Source organism: Acanthochromis polyacanthus, chromosome 9, assembly GCF_021347895.1.
Source record: "Acanthochromis polyacanthus isolate Apoly-LR-REF ecotype Palm Island chromosome 9, KAUST_Apoly_ChrSc, whole genome shotgun sequence".
Lineage (NCBI taxonomy): Eukaryota > Metazoa > Chordata > Actinopteri > Pomacentridae > Acanthochromis > Acanthochromis polyacanthus.
Genome location: NC_067121.1, coordinates 4,650,171 through 4,672,551, shown reverse-complemented (window position 1 = coordinate 4,672,551; position 22,381 = coordinate 4,650,171). Strand labels below are relative to the sequence as shown.

The following is a 22,381-nucleotide window of genomic DNA, read 5'->3' as shown; positions in this document are numbered from 1 at the left end:
TATCAACAGGGCAGAAAACTCGTGCATGTTGTCATCTACAAGCTAAACTAATCAGCTTAACAACCTGCACGGTGGTTTTTCACAGCTGCTCAGACCCACATACCCTGGAATGGTTGCTTTTTTCCTCCCACAAAAATGGCCATAAAAAGTTTCTGGAGGAGCAATTCTTGCAGTCAGAACACACAAATCTTCTGGTTGCCTCAAAACAAAGCTTCAGCTATTCTATTTGTAAGTCAGCTGTGGAATTCAAAACAATGAACGAATTAAGATCCTATGAAAAGTTTAATTTGCTTTTGTTCTGTTAAATGTGAAGCAGATGACTGAGACCTGAAATGTCAAAGAACTTTCATGAAAGTTCCACAAACACGTCAACAAGAACAGCTTGCAAAAAAGTTCTTGAGCAAGAAATCAAGCAACATTATTTATGTAGTACCTTAACATACACAGAGGTTTTTCAGAGTAAAATGTAAAAAATAAAGTAGTGTAATAAAAAATGAAGTCACTTTAATCAGAAAAGGTTCATTGAATACAATGGACACTCATTTCTAGAATAATTAAAACTGATTGAGTAAAACAGCCAAAAGAAGACAAGAAATGGAAAAAAATAAAAGCATGTCAGACACTAATTGCAACAACCAATAGAAAAGAAGTTAATTTAAAGTAAATGAAAAAAGTGCAGATAAATTTATTAAAAGTATAGTACAACATTAAAGTGTAAAACTTGTAACTTCCTCTGCAGCAGGTGACGCTATGACTGAGTGCACATTGGCATATGGATGTCATCACAGCAGGACTGTGATCAATCACATAAACTTTCAGGCAGATTGCAGTATGTAGACAGCATTTATACAGGACATCATGCTTCATGAGGAACCATCAAAGTTCAGTCAACCCTTTGAGTTTAATTTGCAATTTTCATAAATATTCAACCTAAATGCGTGTTGTATATATGTCCCAATTTCAGGTGTTGTGGAGTTACAAACAAATGACATTATTCTGGTAAAGAAACAGGGTCTATCAACATCAATTTACCTGTAATTGAAAATTAAGTGTGATCAAACATAGTTAATAGCTTAGATAGTTTCCACATGAATGTTGGGTATCACAGCCGCAAAATTGTTTATATAATGTTGCATTAACAAACATTGATCTCAGTTCTAGTGCACTGTGTGGGTGAGCAATGTGCAGTTACATAATTATATTTAAATATGCTGCATGTCACTCATATGTACTTCTAAACAAGGAATACCTTTATATGCAGCAAGCATGGAATGAGCATCATCAGACAGAGCTTGTATTTCCTTTGTTTTAGCTAACATGGCCTCCAACGTCACTCTGCAGCGCTTCTCTCTACGTTTGGCATTGTTGAAGTCCTGCCTCAGCTTTTCAAGCTGTACAATTAGATCGTCATATTTCCTCTTCAGGTTGTCGCTGTCTGTACAGTATGCATGGTGTTCACTAACAGCAGCACTGCCCTCTTCAGACTCTTGTTCAGGCTCCATGTCCATGTGCTGGTATAATGCCACTGCTGCCTGGCTGGTTTGGGTTGTCCTCACTGCCATCTAAAACATTTGACAAAAAAAATTAACATGCAAATTCCCAAAAGATTTGTTTCTGTTTCACCAATACCTGAAAGAAAACATTATCACAACGAATGGCTGCACATCACTATGAAAGCCAAAAACCGATCCTGAATCAATTTCATAGCCACACAAACTGACAAGAAAAGAACTAAACTGAAATAATGAGCAGCCATTAACAATTAAAGAACATAACCTTTTTCTCTGGTTTCCCCAAATTGAGGGATGGTACAGCCCCTGGCCTGAGAAGCTTGTGTTGCGCATGTTTTGAGAGGATGAAGTCCTCCTCTCTGAAATGGTTGCTGCATACATAATTATGATCATCTCCTCTTGGTCCCCACCGCTTCTCTACTGATGGCCTGTATCCATTGCTTTCTCAGTGTGCTGTCCTTGGACTGCTTGGGAAACCTGAAATGTGTGGCATATTATAATCCATCCATAGACAATGATGCACTGTGACTGTCATTGAATACTGATAGTCACACCAGCTTACACTGTACAGTTAGTGATTCAGCTAAACTGGCTGAGTGCAGCACTCAAGACAAGGTCAGAAGGAGTTTCTGTTTGCAAACAAAGAAGCAGAGCAAATTTGAGGCAGAATGTCCCAAATAAAAGAGCCACTTACTTATGAAAGGAAATATTACAAATCGATTGGTGCAGGAGATGGCAGCACACGATTTCACCATGGTCAGATATTAGCCACACCCACCTGAAACCATAACAACAGAGACACTTAAATTAACAGGTTCATGATGTGATGATTGCAAGGTGAGTGTCAGCACGTTTCCTTTCACTTACATTCCAGAGAAGGAATCACAAAACTGGTGGCATTGAAGGAGCTAGCAGAAGTGCACGCCACCAACATCCCAGAACCGGCCGCCGGAACCTTCGCTTAGAACCGGAAGTTTCTGACACTCCAAAAAAGATTTTTCTGAAAGAACACTTTCATTAAATCACAGAAACAAACATTTCAAACGCCACATATTTAGTTTTTATGTGTTTATAAACGTAAAATAAATTCATATCCAGTTTAAAAGTCTTTACGAGGCTGATTTCATTGTTGTTTTATTCATTTTTAGATGTTTTTAGATGAATTTCGTTCCATAACAACAAAATGAATGATTGTGTTTTATTGTAAATATTAATGACATTGAGGTAAAACGACCACTAGATGTCAGCAGCTCTGCAGACAAATCAAATCAAACACCTAAGAAACAGAAACATACATTTGTCATCATTTTAGAGGGTTATTTACAGGTAATTAGGATAATTAATGGATTTCTCTGTTGAATATTTGTACGGGATCCAGAAAAAGGTGAGTTTTGATCAAAAAGATACATCAGGGAGGAAACTGAAACATTCATTTATTCATTTAGGATTTATAAAATGTTTAACACGTTTTTTTCCTTCAGTATTTCTGGTTCATCTCATTATTAGAACATTGTGGAAAAAGTTAAGGATTGTTCATCAGATTTATAGAAAAACTTTATGTTCTGAATTTATAAACCGAAATATCAAAAACTTTGACATGTTTTTCCTTTGATAAGAGCTTATAAAAACCCCAAACTACTGGAATATTTCAAAAGATCAATTAAAAAACAACATCTGATGAAAAATAGAGAACTTTCTAGACCAGTGGTCCCCAAACTACGGACCACAGGCCGGATACGACCCGCCTCTACATTTGGCCCGGCCCCCTGAACAACACCAGAGACCATTATGATTTTTTTTCCGCCTGGCGATTGAGACTAATACACGCATAGAACGTGACATTCTACTGGAACCTACAAAAGGTTCAGTGTTTCCTCTAGGACTTTTTCTGTAGGCGGCAGGCTCACCACACACACACACACACACACACACACACACACACACACACACACACACACACACGTCTGGTTCTTATATCCCCGTGGGGTCTTACCATTGACTCCCATTCATACCAAACCCCTAACCCTAACCCTCACCTTTACCATCACCAAAACAATGCCTAACCCTAAAGAAACTTTTTTGCACTTTTACTTTTTTCAGTAACAACAACATGGCCAAGAAAACACTGTTTCCCCTCATGGGGACCTCATTGTTGGTCCCCACCATGACACAGTCCCCACTGAGATAGCGTGGAGTCAGGACCAAGTCCCCACCGGTATAGATAAACACACACACACACACACACACACCTTTGTTATGGATGAATTCCACAGCAGAGTTCTAGAATCTTTCTTGTGTTTTTCAGTTGTCTGTTGATCTGTTTTTTTTCAAACTGGATGTTTGAAACAAATCAGTGTCAAAGTCTCTGGGGCTTTGAGGAACTATGGTGTTGATTTTATTTTTCTGTTTTAATGTGGAACAACTTGATTTTGCTTTTTTGAGGAGAATATAAAGAAAAAGAACTTTCCATTCAGCCAAAGATGTTTCTACGAAACCCTGGTTTCAATGAGGTAAATACTGATGCAATCAGTAATCTGACCTTTTTAGATTGTATTTCTGTTGACATTATTTTGTTCAAATCTTTCTTCACTTTGACACGGAAGGCTCATATTTTTGTAAATGCTTGCCGACTCACTTCGACTCTCAAGACTCAGTGGAAACATTTGGAATAAATGTCTGAGAAGATAAGAAGAGACATTTTTTTGTTAATCCAGCAGGGAGGACATTTGAATTGTTCCAGCAGCAAAGATAGTGGCAACATTTTGAAAAAGTAGTTCAAAAATTAAAAAATGATCAAAATAATACAAGATATACAAAAGTACTGCTTCTAGAAATAACATTATTGCACACACCAATGGTAATGCATCGATTCTTTCACAAATGGAAATGTTGACATAAGTATTAAGATTACACAAATTATTATCTATACTGCACAGATTTTATTTCAATAAAATCTGTTCCTTGGGAGACCCATTTTATTGAAATAAAATCTGTGCAGTATACAGGCGGCGACCCCGTGTTACTTTTTGGGGCTGTGCCCGACCAAGCCCCACGGGGCCCAAAGACTCGGCCACCAGGTGCTCTGTGACCAGCTCCCCTCCAGACCAGGCTCCAGGGAGAGGCCCCGGTTTCCCTAGTCTGGACGAGGTAGCGGCTTTCGTCTTTGTCATCAGGGTTTTCACAATCGCTCTTTGTCTGGTCCCTCACCTAGAACCAATTTGCCTTGGGAGACCCTACCAGGGGCGATTGCCCCGGACAACATAGCTCCCAGGATCACAGGGACACTCAAACCCCTCCACCGCGATAAGGTGGCGATTCTTTAGAGGGGAACATAGAACACAGAGGACGCAGGACAGGACGAAGGACATGACACATGACAGGACGCAAGACAGGAGAGAAAAGGAAAGGAAAGGGGGAATAGAAAGAATGTGGGGATAGTAGTAGGGAAAAGAAAAGATGGAAGGAAAGGGAAGAAATAGAGAGGATGAGGGTGACAGAGGTTGAAGAGGTGAGGAGAAAGCAGGCAGAAGGGGTGAGGAGATGGAGGAAGGGGGAGGCTACTGAGGATCAGAGGGAGACCACAGATGTGCTCTGTGGCTGATGAAGATCATCTTCATCTTCATCATCCTCTAGTCCTGCACAACAGAAAAAGAAACTGACAAACCTCCTCTTCCACTTGGACCGCGTCTTTTTCTTCTTTTTCAGTTCTGGGAGTTCTTCAGAATCATCAGTTTCATCTGAATCATCTGAAGACTCCACAATGTCTGGACCTTCTGCACCTTGGTCCTGCTGCTGCTGCCTGGGCAGCAGAGAGCTGGAGGTGACCTCCAGCTCCTCTGAAGGGTTTTCCATGTGCAGGACTTCAGAGCCTTGGGTTGGGGCCTCCCAGGAAGGTTCCTGGAGCAGTTTCTGGGCCTCCTGCAGTTTGGCCATCAGCTGATGGCCAAACTGCTGTTCTTGTTTTGTTCTTTCTGCAGACTGGCCATCAACTCCTGGTTCTTGTTTAGTTCCTCCTGCAGTTTGGCTGTCAACTCCTGGTTCTTGCGTTGTTCTTCCTGCAGTTTGGCCTTCAGCTCCTGGTTTTGGTCTTTCAACTCCAGGTTCTTGCCTTGTTCTTCCTTCAGGTCAGCCGTCAACTCCTGGTTCTGGTCTTTCAGGTGGTCCATCTCAGACATCCAGGTGTTCATCTGGCAGGTCATGGACTGCTTCTTGGTCCGGTAGTGGTTCAGTTGTCGTTTCAGGTCTCGATATATTTTCTCCTGTGCTCTGAGACGGTTGTTAGCCTCCATCAGTTTGTCCCGGGACTCTGCGAGCTCCATTCTCAGAGAGATCTCCTTGTCTCTCTGATCCCTGGAGCCGTCCTCCTCGTTTGTTGTCCTTCCTCTGAGGAAATCAAGGATGCTGCTCCGGGTCTCAGCTTGTTGCTTGAGCTCAGCTTTTCTTGATGAGCTCTGAACCCGAATCAGTTTCAATTGGTTCCGTCGGAAGTTCCGAGTAGCCAACTCCTCCCATTGTTCGATCTGCCGCATCACTCTCACGTCACGTTCACGTCTACTCTGTTTGCCTGCGTTCGCTCCCATCTTGGTTCTGTACGCCAACTCTCAGTACTGGACCAGAATTTCACCTCTAGAATTCACCTGGACTGGACTTCACCTCTAGAACAGAATGATCTTTCAAAGGCACATTCACCTACATTAGTAAACTCTGGCGTGACATCATCATGACACGTATGTGACATCATCAACAGAATGTGCCTTTGATCTTTTGACAGTTGCCCTGTTGCCATGGTGACAGCAGGCCAGTTTGAAAGTAAACAGCCACTGAGCAGCTCTAAGACCAGTGTTGCTGATGAACCCTGTAGCTCCGGCAGATTTTACGGCAGAAACTTCGTTCGAACTTTAAACCAGTCACGAGGCTTTCAGCGTTAGCCGTGTAAATCCGTGTTTTCATGTCTGTTACGGGTTTTACACAGTCGCAATTTAAGTTTTATGAATTTTTCAAAAATTTGAAACTTTTCCTCCAGCTAGAATTATTTTGATTTTGTTTAAATAAAGTGCAGCCAACCTTGTGTCTTTCTCACAGTTTCTGCTCTACATGAACAATTAAAAGACAGAAATGGAGGGATTTCTGTCCTCTTCCGCCCGGTGTGAGTCTCATTGCTGTAGGATATATGTTTTTTTCATAACCAGGGGCGACTGGGACGTTGACAGGTGGAACAGGTGCAGTTTGTCCCGGGCAGATGAGCGGCGAGGAGCGGCAGGTGTTAGCCGAGCAGCTAGCAGGGGATAGCTAGCCAGCCGGGGAGTCTGAGCAGTCTGTGACCGGGGAGAGCAGCCGGCAGACCCGCCGAGTTGATAAAATGACAGCTCCGGTGGCTTGGTGCTTTCCGTTCGCGGTGCTCAGGCTCAGTTGGCGCTGTCCTCCGGATGCCGCCACCACATTCTGGGCTGGTTCTGGATCCGACGGAGTCTCGCGGACTCCCGCGAGATGTTAACGACGTTAACATCAGCGACAATAAAGTGTTCAAATTTGAAATTAAATCGGCGGAAATCCGCGGAAAATTGCCATCCCTGAAACTTGGATTTGGAGGTCAGTAGTCCAACTCAAAATATTTGGGCCCCTAACCAGCGTGTTTTTTGTCATTTTTGGTCGCCAAACTCAGTTTTTAGTCGCAAATGGCGACCTGGCGACCATCTAATTGAGCGCTGCTTTACTGAAGAGCGCTACCGAGTATAACCGGAACGACCCGAATACTTCCGATCATTAATAGATCCACGCTGTCACGTGTTTCGTCTCAGCCAATCAGAAAAAAGGATTCGGACTAACCCGGGAAGGAGTACAACAAGGAGGACAAGGAGAGGGATCTGTCAGTGGCTGGAAAATGTTCAAAGTCATAAAAAATTGCAATATCACATAGCGACTGTTTAATCAAAGACTTTTCTAGTCTTCATTATTTTGTAATACAAATTAGTAATTTCTAGTCTGAGGGATAATTTAATGACTGAGAGTACTTTCCAGTGATACTTTGTAGTTTTAGAAGAAAGCCATTCTATGGCAAAAATAATATTTTTGTTTAGATGAATCTCATTAGCTTTTATCATGAATCTCATCAGGAAAGTAAGATTCAGTACTTTCTAGTCTTAAAAAGTGTTGAATGAGTACGTATTTTATGTTACAGATTGATATATTGATTTTTTACAGGAATTGTCGTCCATATTTCTTATTACTTAGAAATAAAAATAGTCCAGGTGCAAATTGTGTGTGAGTAACTTTTTTAATTAAAATGTTGAAATAAACTGAAGCAATATTGAGCATAATTTTTGGCCTCAAAATGCACCAGAATGCAGGAAAAGGACTCCATTTTGTCAAAATTTTTCCCTGGGGACGCCCCCCGTAACCCCCCCCCCCCCCCCCCCTCCCACACCTAACCCGCTTTGCACGCAGCAGTACAGATACTGAAAAGGTGTAGCTAAACAAAATTCTAGCACTTTAGCCACAATGGTTAGAGACAAATTTTCCCTAGTGCAAGCACAGAGATGGGAAGAGTATTAGAGCCACTGAACAAAAATATAACAAAACAGGGGTTAAAAAAATATCTGCTCTGGGAAAAAGTCAAAATTCTGAGGAAAAAAATTCAGAATTTCTCAGATCTGACTTTTTTCTCTGAAGTCTGAAACTTTCAGCAAGCTAGCGGATGCTAACACCCGCTAGCGGTATTAGCGGTTAGGCTAACGTTAGCTCGCTAACGCTAAAGGTCGTAGCAGTAATTAAAACAAGTTGACAGGCAAAATTATGGATAATGTGCCGTACCTTTCTGCAAAAGAATGACGTTTGTCACAAACAAAACTCAACTCGGCAGCTTGCCCTCGCTGCTCCGGCCTGTGTGCTGTACTGGTGACTCGGTAGCTGAGCGGGAGAGTGAACGTCTTCTTCTTTGTGGCGTTAACGGCGGTTGGCCACCTTTACATTGGGCATTACCGCCACCTACTGACCCGGGTGTGGATCAGTCGTGAGAGAGACTGTGATTGCTACTTATTGTTGCGAGTGAGTTTAACTATAAATAAAGTAATCTTCACTCTAAACACTAAGTCTTTTGCATTTTCACCATTCAAGTGACTGTTACTTCATAAATATCAGTAATAAATGCATTTTTTTTGATAACCTAGTAAAGTTAACTCATGTTTGCATGTCAGGGCAGCTATTGGATTGTACAGTGTATTAATAAATTAAATGAAACTGATTTTCCTCATTTGTATTTATTTCCAGAAAGGCAATGCAATCCCTTATTAATGCCTTCATTAGTAATTCTCCCAAGATGTTAAATTTTATTTAAATTCTCTGTAATTCTATTTAATTTCTACATAGTTGACAGAATCTCAAACAGAATAATTTATTGTTTCACCAACAAATGAGACAGTGTGTTTAAAGGTATTGTCTGCTTAGCTACATACAAACTGATGAATTAGCATAGTTGAAATTTTATCAGCTACGACCATGATGGTTGACAGCTGATTCAGCAGAAGAAGAAAAACAAACACTGAGCATGAGCAAACCAGCATTAACCAGCATAGACTAGCACAGCATAATTTGGTGTTGGTTTAGCTGGTGGATCAGCACTGCAATGCTGGTCTACCAGCAAAACCAGCATAGACAAGCATAACCAGCATAGACCAGCATGAAATGCATGCTGGTCTATGCTGTTTTTTCAGCAGGGACCAATGGTAATGCATCGATTCTTTCACAAATGGAAATGTTGACATAAGTATTAAGATTACACAAATTATTATCTATATTGCACAGATTTTATTTATGTATACAAAGTAATATTGCACGATATTATAAACATACAGAACATTCATCACATTGTACAGAATAAAACAGTAGGACTAATCACAGCAAAAAAAACACTTCAAAATAAATCCAAAATTACAAAAAGTTAAAAGTCTGATTATCTGTGAAGACTCATCAAAGCAACAAATCGTCAAAAATCCTATTAAAAACCTTTGAAACTTGATTATTTAAGATAGTGTCCTCTGATGATAATCCTTGGAACATTTGGAAGCAGCATCACCTGAAAATAATTCAAATTCAGCTCATTTTAGGGACCTTCAAAACCTGAAAACTCTGAAATCAGGCATGAAGTCTTCAGATCTGATACACACATATGCAGAGGTGTTATGATTTTTTTAAAAATTCTTTTAGAGAGGGGAAAGGAAAGTTAGTCTTCATATTTATCACATTTCAAGTCATTCTGAAGAAATTTGTGTGTCAACATGAAGTTCACGTTAATGCACCTTCATGACCTCCAAACCGTCGCTGCTGCAGACAGAAATCAAAGCGCTCTGGCTCGCTGCTCTGCATTCACATTACACACACGGAGGCCGATTCAATTTTTAAACAAGTCAATTTCAATTTAATGTCTGAGCAGACGAGATTCTCTAGGAAGAACTTCTCATTGTGAGGATTAAAGAACAGCAGCAGGTTTGTTTCTGTTGATTTTTCTGACTGTAATTCCAACCTGACCGTCCCTGAAGGCACCGTTCAGTCACAGAGCTGCGTGTGGGGTTTTATTATGGTAAATAACTTTATATTTTTAGTTCAAAATGTAGGAAATTAAACTAAAAAATGCTTCAAAGCGCCACCAGGGGGCGGTTCGCCTCGACGCCCGCTCCTGCCTACTGCCCGGTTGGCATAGCACCCGACCCCAATTTCCTGCCCGGTGAAAGGTGGGCCCACCGGGCGGCGACCCCGTGTTACTTTTTAGGGCTGTGCCCGACCAAGCCCCACGGGGCCCAAAGACTCGGCCACCAGGTGCTCTGTGACCAGCTCCCGGCCAGACCAGGCTCCGGGGAGAGGCCCCGGTTTCCCTAGTCTGGACGAGGTAGCGGCTTTCGTCTTTGTCATCAGGGTTTTCACAATCGCTCTTTGTCTGGTCCCTCACCTAGAACCAATTTGCCTTGGGAGACCCTACCAGGGGCGATTGCCCCGGACAACATAGCTCCCAGGATCACAGGGACACTAAAACCCCTCCACCGCGATAAGGTGGCGATTCTTAAGAGGGGACACACACACGCACACACACGCACGCACGCACGCACACAGACACACACACACACACACACGGCAGGACACAGGACACAGCACAGGACACATGACAGGAGAGGAAAGGAAAGGAAAAGAAACTGGGAACAGAAGCGGTGAGGCTAGACGACGTCACCAACAAACAGATGTGCCACGACGTCCGTTTGTTGATGACGTCGTCTCGCCTAATCCTAATCCCATAAACCTCAGCCTAATGCTAAAACCCCTATACCTAACCCTAACCGTAGCCCACCCCGTACCACCGCGGGCGAGAGCTTGTACGGAGCTTCCAGCGACCGCGGATGGGGTGGGATGCCCCGCGACGTCCGTTTGTTGATGACGTCATCTAGCCTAATCCTAATCCCCTCAACCTAACCCTAATCCTAAACCCCTAACCCTAACCGTAGCCCACCTCGTACGACCGCGGGCGAGAGCTTGTACGGAGCTTCCTGCGACCGGCGGATGGGGTGGGACATGAGAGACATGATGTGGCTTAGACATCATGGGACATCGCGGGTTTTTTGATGACGTCATCTAGTCTAATCCTAATCCCCTAAACCTAACGCTAATCCCAAACCCCTAAAGCTAACGCTAATCCCAAACCCCTAAAGCTAACGCTAATCCTAAACCCCTAAACCTAACGCTGATTCTAAACCTCTAAACCTAACACTAACCGTAGCCCGTAGAATTTCATCTCTATTTCTAACCTCTGGTGTGACATAAATGATGATGTCACACCAGAGGTTAGAAATATAGGTGTGATGATGATCATCATGATCATTTTTTCACCTACATTAGTAAACTCTGGTGTGACATCATCATGACACGTATGTGACATCATCAACAAATGTGCCTTTGATCTTTCAAGTTCAAGGAGTACCAGACCAGAATTTTTCACCTACATTAGTAAACTCTGGTGTGACATCATCATGACACGTATGTGACATCATCAACAGAATGTGCCTTTGATCTTTTGACAGCTGCCCGGTTGCCAAGGTGACAGCAGGCGAGTTTGAAAGTAAACACCAGTTTAGCAGCTCTAACACCAGTGTTGCTGATGAATCCTGTAGCTCCGGCAGATTTTACGGCAGAAACTTCATTCGAACTTTAAACGAGTCACCAGGCTTTCAGCGTTAGCCGTGTAAATCTGCGTTTTCATGTCTGTTACGGTTCTTACACAGTCGCAGTTTAAGTTTTATGAATTTTTCTAAAATTTGAAACCTTACCTCCAGCTAGAATGGGTGACTGACTAGAATTATTTTTGTTTTGTTTAAATAACGTGCAGCCAACCTTGTGTCTTTCTCACAGTTTCCGCTCTACATGAACAATTAAAAGACAGAAATGGAGGTATTTCTGTCCTCTTCCGCCCAGTGTGAGTCTCATTGCTGTAGGATTTATGTTTTTTTCATAAATATTTTCAGAGCTCAGAGTGTGTCGACCAAAACTCTCACTGACTCCCAGTATGTGTGAGCTCTGAAATCAGAAAGGGTGAGTCTATCTAGCCTGCCAGCAAATCTGTAGAAAACACAGAACAGACACCAAAATACATCAGAATGTTCCCAACTAGATTCTGCTTGTCACGCTGAAAGAATTTTTAAACTACAACTCACAGTTTTTGAACTGTGATGGCTTGTTCGAGGGTCTAATCCGCTAATTCGCGCTGGAATTCTGGAGTAGATTTGGCAGTGAGCTGGTTAGCTACATGCTAATGTTAGCCACTAACAGTAGAGCACATAAGCACTGGAAACTTCTTGTGCTTTCATGCCGAGTTGTTTAAATATTAAGCATTTCCTATATTAAAAACGTACGGAGCCCCTGAAGTGCCACGGAGGAAAAAATATATAAATCGAGCTGACGAGATACTAAAACGTGCGCACGATATCTTGAGACGTGCGCACGTTTTAAGATAAAACTCTTATTTTGATTTGCTTGTTTGACTAAATAAGGGGTCTAATCAGTCACGGACTAAATAAGGGGTCTACTCAGTAACGGACAGCTCTGGTAAAAAGGTCAGTACGCAACATTCAGGACCATGGACAGCTCCGCACAGATGACCCCTCTGGATCCGGTTGGGCCAGTATGAGTCGGACTTCTTCCTTCTTGACTTTTAGGCCATTTTCTTGGCACTTAGTGAATATCCACCGATATCCATGCGTCTTCCCCGGACCGTGTAATTGTTCCTGTATGAAATAAATGACACGGCCCAAATCTGAGTGCTCCTCCCGCCGGCTGAGCCTGTTGTCTTTTAGTATGCGCAGCAAAGTTCTCCTACTTAGGATTATTCCATCTCTCGTGGCAAGAGCAGCAAGAATGTCATTATATGACATTCCGAGGTGGAAGTAAAAGATAACCAGCTCACTTCTTCTCTCCATTGCGTGTGTGTTTGAAAACATCTGATGTCACTACTGGAAGCCGTAGTGGCCGAGGACAAGGACAAGTCAAAACGTGGTAAATAACTTTATTTCGAGTGCACGTTTTATCTTAAAACGTGCACACTTTTTAATATATCGTGCGCACATTTTAGTATCTCCTGCACACGTTTAAGCTAAAGCGTGCGCACGAATGAGTATCTCGTGCGCAATATTTTTTTTTTTTTTACTCCGTGGCACCTTATTTCTCTGTTTTAATGTGGAACAACTTGATTTTGCTTTAAAGAGGAGAATATAAAGAAAAAGAACTTTGCATTCAGCCAAAGATGTATCTACGAAACCCTGGTTTCAATGAGGTAAATACTGATGCAATCGGTAATCTGACCTTTTTAGATTGTATATCTGTTGACATTATTTTGTTCAAATCTTTCTTCACTTTGACACGGAAGGCTCAAAGTTTTGTAAATGCTTGCTGACTCACTTAGACTCTCAAGACTCAGTGGAAATATTTGGAATAAATGTCTCAGAAGATAAGATGAGACATTTTTTGTGAATCCAGCAGGGAGGACATTTGAATTGTTCCAGCAGCAAAGACAGTGCCAACATTTTGAAAGGGTAGTTCAAAAATTTAAAAATGATCAAAATAATACAAGATATACAAAAGTACGGCTTCAAGAAATAACATTATTGCACACACCAATGGTAATGCATAGATTCTTTCACAAATGGAAATGTTGACATACGTATTAAGATTACACAAATTATTATCTATATTGCACAGATTTTATTCATGTATACAAAGTAATATTGCACGTGATATTATAAACATACAGAACATTCATCACATTGTACAGAATAAAAAGTAGGACTAGTCACAGCAAAAAAACACTTCAAAATAAATCCAAAATTACGAAAAGTTAAAAGTCTGATTATCTGTGAAGACTCGTCAAAGCAACAAATCGTCAAAAAAATCCTCTTAAAAACCTTTGAAACTTGATTATTTAAGATAGTCTCCTCTGATGATAATCCTTGGAACATTTGGAAGCAGCATCACCTGAAAATAATTCAATTTCAGCTCATTTTAGGGACCTTCAAAAACCTGAAAACTCTGAAATCAGGCATGAAGTCTTCAGATCTGATACACACATATGCAGAGGTGTTATGATTTTTTAAAAAATTCTTTTAGAGAGGGGAAAGGAAAGTTAGTCTTCATATTTATCACATTTCAAGTCATTCTGAAGAAATTTGTGTGTCAACATGAAGTTCACGTTAATGTACCTTCATGACCTCCAAACCGTCGCTGCTGCAGACAGAAATCAAAGCGCTCTGGCTCGCTGCTCTGCATTCACATTACACACACGGAGGCCGATTCAATTTTTAAACAAGTCAATTTCAATTTAATGTCTGAGCAGACGAGATTCTCTAGGAAGAACTTCTCATTGTGAGGATTAAAGAACAGCAGCAGGTTTGTTTCTGTTGATTTTTCTGACTGTAATTCCAACCTGACCATCCCTGAAGGCACCGTTCAGTCACAGAGCTGCGTGTGGGGTTTTATTATGGTAAATAACTTTATATTTTTAGTTCAAAATGTAGGAAATTAAACTAAAAAATGCTTCAAAGCGCCACCAGGGGGCGGTTCGCCTCGACGCCCGCTCCTGCCTACTGCCCGGTTGGCATAGCACCCGACCCCAATTTCCTGCCCGGTGAAAGGTGGGCCCACCGGGCGGCGACCCCGTGTTACTTTTTAGGGCTGTGCCCGACCAAGCCCCACGGGGCCCAAAGACTCGGCCACCAGGTGCTCTGTGACCAGCTCCCGGCCAGACCAGGCTCCGGGGAGAGGCCCCGGTTTCCCTAGTCTGGACGAGGTAGCGGCTTTCGTCTTTGTCATCAGGGTTTTCACAATCGCTCTTTGTCTGGTCCCTCACCTAGAACCAATTTGCCTTGGGAGACCCTACCAGGGGCGATTGCCCCGGACAACATAGCTCCCAGGATCACAGGGACACTAAAACCCCTCCACCGCGATAAGGTGGCGATTCTTCAGAGGGGACACACACACGCACACGCACGCACGCACGCACGCACACAGACACACACACAGACACACACACGGCAGGACACAGGACACAGCACAGGACACATGACAGGAGAGGAAAGGAAAGGAAAAGAAACTGGGAACAGAAGCGGTGAGGCTAGACGACGTCACCAACAAACAGATGTGCCACGACGTCCGTTTGTTGATGACGTCGTCTCGCCTAATCCTAATCCCATAAACCTCAGCCTAATGCTAAAACCCCTATACCTAACCCTAACCGTAGCCCACCCCGTACCACCGCGGGCGAGAGCTTGTACGGAGCTTCCAGCGACCGCGGATGGGGTGGGATGCCCCGCGACGTCCGTTTGTTGATGACGTCATCTAGCCTAATCCTAATCCCCTCAACCTAACCCTAATCCTAAACCCCTAACCCTAACCGTAGCCCACCTCGTACGACCGCGGGCGAGAGCTTGTACGGAGCTTCCTGCGACCGGCGGATGGGGTGGGACATGAGAGACATGATGTGGCTTAGACATCATGGGACATCGCGGGTTTTTTGATGACGTCATCTAGTCTAATCCTAATCCCCTAAACCTAACGCTAATCCCAAACCCCTAAAGCTAACGCTAATCCCAAACCCCTAAAGCTAACGCTAATCCTAAACCCCTAAACCTAACGCTGATTCTAAACCTCTAAACCTAACACTAACCGTAGCCCGTAGAATTTCATCTCTATTTCTAACCTCTGGTGTGACATAAATGATGATGTCACACCAGAGGTTAGAAATATAGGTGTGATGATGATCATCATGATCATTTTTTCACCTACATTAGTAAACTCTGGTGTGACATCATCATGACACGTATGTGACATCATCAACAAATGTGCCTTTGATCTTTCAAGTTCAAGGAGTACCAGACCAGAATTTTTCACCTACATTAGTAAACTCTGGTGTGACATCATCATGACACGTATGTGACATCATCAACAGAATGTGCCTTTGATCTTTTGACAGCTGCCCGGTTGCCAAGGTGACAGCAGGCGAGTTTGAAAGTAAACACCAGTTTAGCAGCTCTAACACCAGTGTTGCTGATGAATCCTGTAGCTCCGGCAGATTTTACGGCAGAAACTTCATTCGAACTTTAAACGAGTCACCAGGCTTTCAGCGTTAGCCGTGTAAATCTGCGTTTTCATGTCTGTTACGGTTCTTACACAGTCGCAGTTTAAGTTTTATGAATTTTTCTAAAATTTGAAACCTTACCTCCAGCTAGAATGGGTGACTGACTAGAATTATTTTTGTTTTTGTTTAAATAACGTGCAGCCAACCTTGTGTCTTTCTCACAGTTTCCGCTCTACATGAACAATTAAAAGACAGAAATGGAGGTATTTCTGTCCTCTTCCGCCCAGTGTGAGTCTCATTGCTGTAGGATTTATGTTTTTTTCATAAATATTTTCAGAGCTCAGAGTGTGTCGACCAAAACTCTCACTGACTCCCAGTATGTGTGAGCTCTGAAATCAGAAAGGGTGAGTCTATCTAGCCTGCCAGCAAATCTGTAGAAAACACAGAACAGACACCAAAATACATCAGAATGTTCCCAACTAGATTCTGCTTGTCACGCTGAAAGAATTTTTAAACTACAACTCACAGTTTTTGAACTGTGATGGCTTGTTCGAGGGTCTAATCCGCTAATTCGCGCTGGAATTCTGGAGTAGATTTGGCAGTGAGCTGGTTAGCTACATGCTAATGTTAGCCACTAACAGTAGAGCACATAAGCACTGGAAACTTCTTGTGCTTTCATGCCGAGTTGTTTAAATATTAAGCATTTCCTATATTAAAAACGTACGGAGCCCCTGAAGTGCCACGGAGGAAAAAATATATAAATCGAGCTGACGAGATACTAAAACGTGCGCACGATATCTTGAGACGTGCGCACGTTTTAAGATAAAACTCTTATTTTGATTTGCTTGTTTGACTAAATAAGGGGTCTAATCAGTCACGGACTAAATAAGGGGTCTACTCAGTAACGGACAGCTCTGGTAAAAAGGTCAGTACGCAACATTCAGGACCATGGACAGCTCCGCACAGATGACCCCTCTGGATCCGGTTGGGCCAGTATGAGTCGGACTTCTTCCTTCTTGACTTTTAGGCCATTTTCTTGGCACTTAGTGAATATCCACCGATATCCATGCGTCTTCCCCGGACCGTGTAATTGTTCCTGTATGAAATAAATGACACGGCCCAAATCTGAGTGCTCCTCCCGCCGGCTGAGCCTGTTGTCTTTTAGTATGCGCAGCAAAGTTCTCCTACTTAGGATTATTCCATCTCTCGTGGCAAGAGCAGCAAGAATGTCATTATATGACATTCCGAGGTGGAAGTGAAAGATAACCAGCTCACTTCTTCTCTCCATTGCGTGTGTGTTTGAAAACATCTGATGTCACTACTGGAAGCCGTAGTGGCCGAGGACAAGGACAAGTCAAAACGTGGTAAATAACTTTATTTCGAGTGCACGTTTTATCTTAAAACGTGCACACTTTTTAATATATCGTGCGCACATTTTAGTATCTCCTGCACACGTTTAAGCTAAAGCGTGCGCACGAATGAGTATCTCGTGCGCAATATTTTTTTTTTTTTTACTCCGTGGCACCTTATTTCTCTGTTTTAATGTGGAACAACTTGATTTTGCTTTAAAGAGGAGAATATAAAGAAAAAGAACTTTGCATTCAGCCAAAGATGTATCTACGAAACCCTGGTTTCAATGAGGTAAATACTGATGCAATCGGTAATCTGACCTTTTTAGATTGTATATCTGTTGACATTATTTTGTTCAAATCTTTCTTCACTTTGACACGGAAGGCTCAAAGTTTTGTAAATGCTTGCTGACTCACTTAGACTCTCAAGACTCAGTGGAAATATTTGGAATAAATGTCTCAGAAGATAAGATGAGACATTTTTTGTGAATCCAGCAGGGAGGACATTTGAATTGTTCCAGCAGCAAAGACAGTGCCAACATTTTGAAAGGGTAGTTCAAAAATTTAAAAATGATCAAATAATACAAGATATACAAAAGTACGGCTTCAAGAAATAACATTATTGCACACACCAATGGTAATGCATAGATTCTTTCACAAATGGAAATGTTGACATACGTATTAAGATTACACAAATTATTATCTATATTGCACAGATTTTATTCATGTATACAAAGTAATATTGCACGTGATATTATAAACATACAGAACATTCATCACATTGTACAGAATAAAAAGTAGGACTAGTCACAGCAAAAAAACACTTCAAAATAAATCCAAAATTACGAAAAGTTAAAAGTCTGATTATCTGTGAAGACTCGTCAAAGCAACAAATCGTCAAAAAAATCCTCTTAAAACCTTTGAAACTTGATTATTTAAGATAGTCTCCTCTGATGATAATCCTTGGAACATTTGGAAGCAGCATCACCTGAAAATAATTCAATTCAGCTCATTTTAGGGACCTTCAAAAACCTGAAAACTCTGAAATCAGGCATGAAGTCTTCAGATCTGATACACACATATGCAGAGGTGTTATGATTTTTAAAAAAATTCTTTTAGAGAGGGGAAAGGAAAGTTAGTCTTCATATTTATCACATTTCAAGTCATTCTGAAGAAATTTGTGTGTCAACATGAAGTTCACGTTAATGTACCTTCATGACCTCCAAACCGTCGCTGCTGCAGACAGAAATCAAAGCGCTCTGGCTCGCTGCTCTGCATTCACATTACACACACGGAGGCCGATTCAATTTTTAAACAAGTCAATTTCAATTTAATGTCTGAGCAGACGAGATTCTCTAGGAAGAACTTCTCATTGTGAGGATTAAGAACAGCAGCAGGTTTGTTTCTGTTGATTTTTCTGACTGTAATTCCAACCTGACCGTCCCTGAAGGCACCGTTCAGTCACAGAGCTGCGTGTGGGGTTTTATTATGGTAAATACTTTATATTTTTTTTAGTTCAAAATGTAGGAAATTAACTTAAAAAAATGCTTCAAGCGCCACCCAGGTGGCGGTTCCGCCCTCCGCACGCACGCGCTACTGCCCTACTGCCCGGTTGGCATAGCACCCGACCCCAATTTCCTGCCGGTGAAGGTGGGCCCACCGGGCGCGACCCCGTGTTACTTTTTAGGGCTGTGCCGACCAAGCCCACGGGGCCCAAAGACTCGGCCACCAGGTGCTCTGTGACCAGCTCCCGGCCAGACCAGGCTCCGGGACAGGCCCCGGTTTCCCTAGGTCTGGACGAGGTAGCGGCTTCGTCTTTGTCATCAGGGTTTCACCAATCGCTCTTTGTCTGGTCCTCACCTAGAACCAATTGCCTTGGGAGACCCGACCAGGGGCTATTGCCCCGGACAACATAGCTCCCAGACACAGGGACACTAAAACCCCTCACCGCGATAAGGTGGCGATTCTTAAGAGGGACACACACACGCCGCACGCACGCACGCACGCACCAGACCACACACAGCACACCAACACACACGGCAGGAACACAGCACAGGACACATGACAGGAGAGGAAAGGGAAGGAAAAGAACTGGGAACAGAAGCGGTGAGGCTATGACGACGTCACCCAACAAGAACAGAATGTGCCACGACGTCGTTGTTGATGATGTTCGTCCTGCCTAATCCTAATCCCCATAAACCTAAGCCTAATGCTAAAACCCCTATACCTAACCCTAACCGTAGCCCACCCCGTACCACCGCGGGCGAGAGCTTGTACGGAGCTTCCAGCGACCGCGGATGGGGTGGGATGTCCCGCGACGTCCGTTTGTTGATGACGTCATCTAGCCTAATCCTAATCCCCTCAACCTAACCCTATCCTAAACCCCTAACCCTAACCGTAGCCCACCTCGTACGCCGCGGGCGAGAGCTTGTACGGAGCTTCCTGCGACCGGCGGATGGGGTGGGACATGAGAGACATGATGTGGCTTAGACATCATGGGACATCGCGGGTTTTTTGATGACGTCATCTAGTCTAATCCTAATCCCCTAAACCTAACGCTAATCCCAAACCCCTAAAGCTAACGCTAATCCCAAACCCCTAAGCTAACGCTATCCTAAACCCCTAAACCTAACACTAACCGTAGCCCGTAGAATTTCATCTCTATTTCTAACCTCTGGTGTGACATAAATGATGATGTCACACCAGAGGTTAGAAATATAGGTGTGATGATGATCATCATGATCATTTTTTCACCTACATTAGTAAACTCTGGTGTGACATCATCATGACACATATGTGACATCATCAACAAATGTGCCTTTGATCTTTCAAGTTCAAGGAGTACCAGACCAGAATTTTTCACCTACATTAGTAAACTCTGGTGTGCATCATCATGACACGTATGTGACATCATCAACAGAATGTGCCTTTGACTTTTGACAGCTGCCCGGTTGCCAAGGTGACAGCAGGCGAGTTTGAAAGTAAACACCAGTTTAGCAGCTCTAAGACCAGTGTTGCTGATGAACCCTGCAGCTCCGGCAGATTTACGGCAGAACTTCATTCGAACTTTAAACGAGTCACGAGGCTTTTCAGCGTTAGCCGTGTAAATCTTGCGTTTTCATGTCTGTTACGGTTCTTACACAGTCGCGGTTTAAGTTTTATGAATTTTTCTAAATTTGAAACCTTACCTCCAGCTAGAATGGGTGACTGACTAGAATTATTTGTTTTTGTTTAAATAACGTGCAGCCAACCTTGTGTCTTTCTCACAGTTTCTGCTCTACATGAACAATTAAAAGACAGAAATGGAGGGATTTCTGTCCTCTTCCGCCCAGTGTGAGTCTCATTGCTGTAGGATTTATGTTTTTTCATAAATATTTTCAGAGCTCAGAGTGTGTCGACCAAAACTCTCACTGACTCCAGTATGTGTGAGCTCTAAAATCAGAAAGGGGTGAGTCTATCTAGCCTGCCAGCAAATCTGTAGAAAACACAGAACAGACACCAAAATACATCAGAATGTTCCCAACTAGATTCTGCTTGTCACGCTGAAAGAATTTTTTAACTACAACTCACAGTTTTTGAACTGTGATGGTTTGTTGGAGGGTCTAATCCGCTAATTCACGCTGGAATTCTGGAGTGAGCTAGTTAGCAAGACATGCTAATGTTAGCCGCTAACAGTAGAGCACATAAGCACTGGAAACTTCTTGTGCTTTCATGTAGAGTTCTTTAAATATTAAGATTTAAAAATTAACTTAAAAATTAAACTCATGATTACTTTTTATTCAAATATATTAATATTAAATAATTTAATCCAAATATTATTACAAATTAAATTTAAATTAGATTTAAACAACATCTGAAGAACTCCTAAAGATTAACAGCTGACATTTTCTCTCTTATTTCTCATCATGTCATTGAGACGTTCATCCAGTCCGTAATATTGCAGAAATATTGTTCAGTATTATTGTGACCTGCAGCTCCATGTGTGCTCCACATGAAACATCACCAGCTGACTTCTGTTTGATCGCTTTTTGTTTATGTGTGATCAAACATCGGACATTTTTTATGATTCATTAAATTTTCTTTTCATATTTCAGCTCACCCATAATCAGAGATTATTTGACCTGTTTGTCAAATAAATGGACAAAATTCAAAATGAAATCAGTTAAAAACATTTTAAAACACGGCTTATGAACAAATGAAGTCAGAGAAAGGAGATTTTGAATAAAACAGTAATATTTCTGGTTATTCTGACAGATATCCTGATGCTGTTGTTTGTTGTTTTTTTATCGTTTGTTTTCTACTGAAATCAATCTAAAATGTGATTTTGTGCTGAAACAGGTGATGAATTAAACTCTGTGATGACTTCTGAAGGTCTTCAGGCTGTTTTGTGTGTTAAAGTTGTGTTTGGTTTATTTGTGTTCTTTGTGTTTCAGATCAGTGAGGAGCTGGAGAAGGTGAAGCAGGAGATGGAGGAGAAAGGAAGCAGCATGTCGGACGGAGGTAGGAGGAGGAAGAGAGCTGGATTATGGAGGCTTTAGTTAGCTTTTTGCCATTTAGGCTTTTGTTTTTGTTTTTTATGTTTTTGTTTAGTTGTGTTCTTTGGGGGATTTTTTGTATTTTTTTGTGGTAGGGTTGTGGGTTTTTTATGTTTTTTGTGTTTATTGTTTTTATTTGTGTTTTTTGTGTTTGTTGTTTTTATTTGTGTTTTTTGTGATGCATATTTTGTTTTGGTTTTTTCTGTGTGTTTTAGTTTTTTTCATGTTTTTTGAGCGTTTTTCTCATTTTTTGTGTTATTTGCAGGTTTTTTTTTGGTCTTTTGTAATTTTAAATATTTTTTGTGTTTATTGTTTTTTTGTGTTGTATTTTTTGTTTTTTTTTGTCTTTGTGTTTTACTTTTTTATTCGTGTTTTTTGAGCGTT

At 41.9% G+C, this 22,381-nt stretch overlaps 1 long non-coding RNA gene across 1 annotated transcript; it reads right to left on the bottom strand.

The window, feature by feature from the left end:
* Window positions 1-263: 263 nt before the first annotated feature.
* Window positions 264-2,417, bottom strand: LOC127535323 (uncharacterized). The gene is made up of 3 exons (XR_007944180.1): window positions 2,206-2,417; window positions 1,777-1,988; window positions 264-1,562 (listed from the first exon to the last, which is right to left on the bottom strand). It is a non-coding gene; the product is annotated as an uncharacterized LOC127535323 (long non-coding RNA).
* Window positions 2,418-22,381: the final 19,964 nt, after the last annotated feature.